Below are 6,000 nucleotides of genomic sequence, written 5' to 3'. Positions count from 1 at the left end.
GGGAAAAGACATATGTCTGGCACCAAAACAACTGATATTCGTTAAATATTTCACAAATATCGTTGTGAAGAAAATCTCAGAGGGACATTCTTTCATTTTTGAAACTGTGAGTATCACAGGAAGGAAGAAGCATGACATGTTGGTATCATGCTTTAAATTTGAAAACACATTGATTTTTGCTTGAAAATGGATTATTATTGCTCTAGTGTCCCTGTTGGCTTCTTGGATGGGTGGGATTTCAGGGCAGATTCCACCTAATTTTCTGCTGCAAGATCAAAATTCCTCGAACGTCTTGCTTTGGCATTTTGCAAGTAGAGCCAAGGTAGGATTGTGCTAGGTTTCAGGGAAAGCTAACGTGTCCAATGCCCATAATCAAACTTGGGCTAGTTGCAGTACAATACCACATCGCTATTGGCCCTAAACTTGTTTGGGTGGCATTGTATTACATTTTCAGGAATGATTGATCGGCTTCCTTTATGATTTTTTTAGTTTCTAGTTTGAAACCACAACATAGTGTTGTAGATTACCAGGTTTGCTGAATGACCATATTGTGGTCAAACTTTGGTTTCGAAGCTTTCACAGATTTATTTGAAAGTGTTGGCAATTGCGATGAAAATTGGCTCTGAAGAACATGGTTCATGGAGCAGGAGGTCGATTTTTGGTTTTACTATGTGGACATTTTCCTTCGATCACCAAGGGTGCATACGATCATTGATTGGCTTAAAAATAGGACTAAATAAAGGGATATTTTTAAAATTAATATTTAGTTTTTTATTTTTTGAAATTTTAATTTCCCTGATAACTTCCTCATCATTTTAAGAGAGGGGTACATTTCAAACTGAGCTAATTTTGTGAAATATCTGCTTGTTCATGCACAAAACATTCTCCCTTAGTGTTTACTACTATCAAATATTTTTCATAGGTTCCTGGAATGGCTTGCATCTAACGATGGCTATGATATTTAATTTTGGATAACCACTCTCATAAAATGTGTTTTTTGTAATTGCTATAAAATGTTTTTTTGTAATTGCTAAATGATGTTCCCTGTGAGATGTATGAACAGGTGTCAAGATGGGAAATACTGAATGTTATAGGGAAGCAGTTATCAATTCCTGCCAAAATCCCTACAATTTATATTGAGACAACCATCCATAGTCCTGTGCACCGACCTACACCTGTTCCTATGCAAAGTCTAGTATGGTATGCTACTTTGTTCTAATTTTTCATGATAATAGATAGACTTAGAAATAGCTTCTGCTCTATGAGTAAGCGTCAATTCCTCAGGCTAAGCATGGAGAGCTTTTCCCTCATGGAAGAGGAGCCTTGCCAAAACGTATGGTGCAGGAAAGTTCAGACTTAGATTTGGATGTTTTGAAATTGGTCCAAGGTTGGGTTGATCCTTTCAGCGAATGGGCAAGGCAAGGTCATTGTTTAAGATTTCCCATTTAAGATTACAATAAATACTAAACATTTAAGATTTTTTTTTGTGTTTACTGCAAATCTTTTGAATGTTACGTTTACTACAAAATTATAAATATGAAAATTGATAAATATCATCACAAAGGATGCATGAAATCATAACAAAGGATGCATTTATTTCTTACTAAGGATTTGTTTCCTATTTGCAGGATTTGTTGTTCTTGATTTGTTTCCTATTTGTAGGATTTGTTGCTCTTCCTTTTGTTCCTCTGTCCTTCATGAGTCACCCAGTGCAGTGCAAATAATAGTTGGTGCAGACCGTGCAAATAATAGTTGGTGCAGATAGCTGAATCTGTTCCTTTGTCCCTCATGAGTCACACAGTACAGATGGTGCTAGTTGGTGCAGATAGTTGATGGAGCGGCATAGTCGAATGAATGAATTTACAGGCAGCTTAAAGGCAGCAAACAAAATTGACAGGCATGCAAGTAAAGTCGGTTTCTCTCCTGCAAACCACAAAAATAATTTAGACAAGTCTGTCAAGTAAAAAAAATTGACAGACATGCAAGTAAAGTTGGTTTCTCTCTTGCAAGCTTTTCCCTCTCCTGCTGCTGGCTCCGAAACAGGCTATGCCCCTGTGGTTAGTTATGCTCCTCCGGTGATCGGTGATGTGAAGGTCTTTGACTGTAAGGAGTCGGTATCTCCAAAGTCTACAACGAATCATGTCCTAAGCCATTGAATGTATTCCTGGCTACTGAACGATACTGCCAAATAGAAGGGATAAGCACGGGTTTGTTCGATTTGGTCAAGGTTCTTACCCCTACAACAGAAGTGGTGAAGCCTAATGAGATTGGGATAACTCATCTATCTAAATAATTTAGATAGACCATGCAAGTAAAGTCGATGTTGACACGATAGGCAGGTTTGACACGTCAAGCATGACGTGTCTTTAACAGTCACATTATCTAATACCCTATTGTTCGTGAGTTACCATTTAATGATTTCGATTAATACCAGTGTTAGTTTACCAATTTCAGAATGCCAAGCAAATGTAAAGCATGATGTGTCTCCAACAGTCACATTATCTAATACCCCATTGTTCATGAGTTATCATTTAATGCTTTCGATTAATACCAATATTAGTTTACCAATTTCAGAATGCCAAGCAAATGTGAAGCAAAGATATAAAAATAGCCTATGGTTTGGCCGCCCCACCTCGGGAAGAGGCCAAATAAGATAGCGAAAAAAATACACTATCAAATATGCAGTATATTTCTAAAAAATTTGCTCATTTGTAATTGTGAGTAGCTTAAATTAATGCTAAAAGGCCACATTTCGATTACTATAGTCCCTGGCCATTGCCAAATGACAGGGACTAATAAATAATGTATTATTGTGTGTAATGGTTTATGTCGAAGCAATGGGTTACGTTTATAATGTGTTTGCTACTTTTCATGATATGCTGATGTATATGTAGAAGCATATATGAATAAGAAAAAGATATAATAATATATGAATCTAACAAAATGGGGAGAGTAATTAAGGAGACTACGATATCATAAGAGGGGAAGTGGAATGGTGGTTATAGGGTAATTTGACTTTGTTATTGTCGTTTAAGAGTATTTCCCTTTCTATCCTAACCTTTCTTACAAATTGTTGGCATCAATCTTCGACATGTGGATATGAATGAAGTACACATGTTGTATTTTCTTAGGAAGATAGTAGATCTCATTCAAGAAAATGCCTTATATGATTTTTCCCACATTATTCCATTGTCATTCTATTATGCATCCATTTAAAGGGTTGGGAGAAATGACAAACTCCTATATTATGGGATGTTTTCCCTTGGTTGTTATGGTTAATCATAGAAAGAGTTCCCATATGGGTATGGTTGGTAAGGGTATGTGGAAGTTGAGGAATATTCTATTTAAAATGAGCAAGAAAATGAGATAGTTGGAGAAAACAATCATGGTTGGAATGTTTATAGTAGTCTAGGAAACACCATAGAGTTATAAAGCTATTATTGTTGCTTAATGACTATCTTGAGGCTAAGCGAATGTGGTTCTAGTTTATTCTTAGAAGATAGAAAATAAATTGCTTTCTTTCACAGAAAACTCTATAGCTAGTAAATGGCTTGTTACAAGTGTAATGGAATCTAGGAAACACCATAGAGTTACAAAGCTATTATTGTTGCTTAATGACTATCTTGAGGCTAAGCGAATGTGGTTCTAGTTTATTTTTAGAAGATAGAAAATAAATTGCTTTCTTTCATAGAAAATTCTATAGCTAGTAAATGGCTTGTTACAAGTGTAATGGGTTGGGTTAAGTGAGATTACAACCTCCTATGACCTTTTGGTATCATATGTTGGCTTGGGGAATGGAATTTATAATTATGGGGTGAAAAAACACTGTAAAGACTAATTTGGTAAACATAGGTTTAATTCCAACTAAGTATTGATGGTTTGGAGACAACCATTTTTTGTTTTATAATGATATTTATTTTTTGTTTTATAACAATATTTTAATAAATATAATAAAAATATATGTTTCTAATAATTTAATAAAAATATCTATATTACAATTAGATTTGGTATTTTTTTACATCAAAAATAAGTTTTTTCTATTTAAAGTTTTCTATAATAAAATTGATATTGTCTAGCATGCCATAATTTGTCCCGAAATCTAGTGATTTTTTTTCAAGAAATCCAATCTTGGGAGTGTTGGAATAATTTTTTTGGACATCATAAAAAACTCGGGACACCCAAAATCTTGAAACTTGACAACTGTAACTTGGATTTCCAAAAAAATTCTATCAAATTTTCTCAAAATACTACCAAAATTTCCATTATTTTCTAAATAAAATTATAACCTCATCTATTTTCAAATTTTCATTCTCTTAATGCTCTCAAAAACCACTGCGAGCCCATTAAGAAAGTTTCGCACCTTTCCTAAATTTCCATAACTGTTAACGAATCTAAAAAATGCCATCTTTTTTTTTTTCAGTAGGAAAAAATCGGCATATATATATTGAGATATGGATCATGTTACATATAAGACCGTAGTCTTAGAGTATATGGATACATAGCTCCGATATTGCGCCTGTAGAGTATCAGCAGCATGAAAAGGCTATGTGTCAAGATATAAAAGAGAGCATCGGCGAACTATTTACCAAGGCAAAAACAACCTGGTATTGGCAGCAAGAAGACTATGAATGGAAATATAAAAGAGAATTACATATATGACTGCAATCTTGGAAAATATGATTACATGGCACCGATATTGCTCATGTATTGTATCAGCAGCAAAAAAGGCTATGAGTCAAAATTTAAAAGAGATCAGCAGCGATCCATTTACCAAGGCAAAACAACCTGGTATTGGAAGCAAGAAGGCTATGTATCGAAATATAAAAGAGAAGACAGCAGTAATCTATTACCAAGGCGAAAACATATTTGGTAAACCGGATATAGTGATGCGAGGGATGAGAACAAGCAGCGAGTGCTAATGATAATAAGAGAGAGGAGCATGTGTTGACAGCGAAAGGCGCCTGTAACATCCTGTAACAGCCATATGTTACTTACAGCCATGTGGGAAAAACACGTTCCATAAGAAGCCTGTAATAATATTGCGCCTGGGTGGATGTTAGAACTGAGTGGACATTGATCCCGAGATGAGTGGGATGATGGAGAGCAAAGACAGGCAGGAGGCCTGAAAAATGTGCCGATTCCTCCATAACCATATATTCCAGCAAGTGAGGCAGAAAAGCGCCTGTCTGTCAGAGCTTTGGTCTGCCCACCATTTGAATGCATCCTGAATGGAAGAGAAGTGACTGAGTGGGAAGCTGTAGAGAAGCGAGAGTTCCTGCCAGATTACTTGGACAGCATGGCAGTGAAGAAACATGTGAAGATTGGATTCATTGTCCTGTAAACAAAGAACACATCGGCCAGGACCGAGCCAGCCCTTTCTTTGTAATACATCCCAGGAGAGATTTTTATCATTGAAAAGCAGCCAAGAGAAGAGAATGACTTTGAGAGGGCAAGGGGCCTTCCAAAGCTTGACAGGAAAAAAGGAGGGAAGGGGAGGGAGATCAGCAATGATGGAGGAATAAATTTTCCTGACAGTGAACAAAAATTTGTTTGTTAATGTGTTTGTGAGTTACAAAATTAACCTATAATCTAAATATTTTTAAGACCATGCAACCCCAATAATGTTAATGAAGCTTGACGACCATTAATATATTAATTAGTCCGGAAGAAATCAACATCCGATGGACCACAATTATATTCACCCCTTAAAGTAAATTTCTGTGTATTGTTAATTTATCTTCAATATCATTAAAAAAATATGCGCACTTAATACTTTTTAAGATATTTATTTCATAAATATAATGGGCATGTATATACTTTTAATTTTCTAAAATAATAATAATTATTTTATCCACTTGCAATTTTAATTATTTTTAAAATTTAAAATTTATCATTAACTATATAAAAATTATTCAAACACTATAAATTATTATAAATAAAATATGATTAAATTTAAATAATTTAATAGTACATTATTCTACAAACTTTTCATTATTAAAC

Source organism: Pinus tabuliformis, chromosome 7, assembly GCF_031772625.1.
Source record: "Pinus tabuliformis cultivar Carrire ecotype Pingquan chromosome 7, CPIR1, whole genome shotgun sequence".
NCBI lineage: Eukaryota > Viridiplantae > Streptophyta > Pinopsida > Pinales > Pinaceae > Pinus > Pinus tabuliformis.
This window is presented reverse-complemented; position numbering follows the sequence as displayed.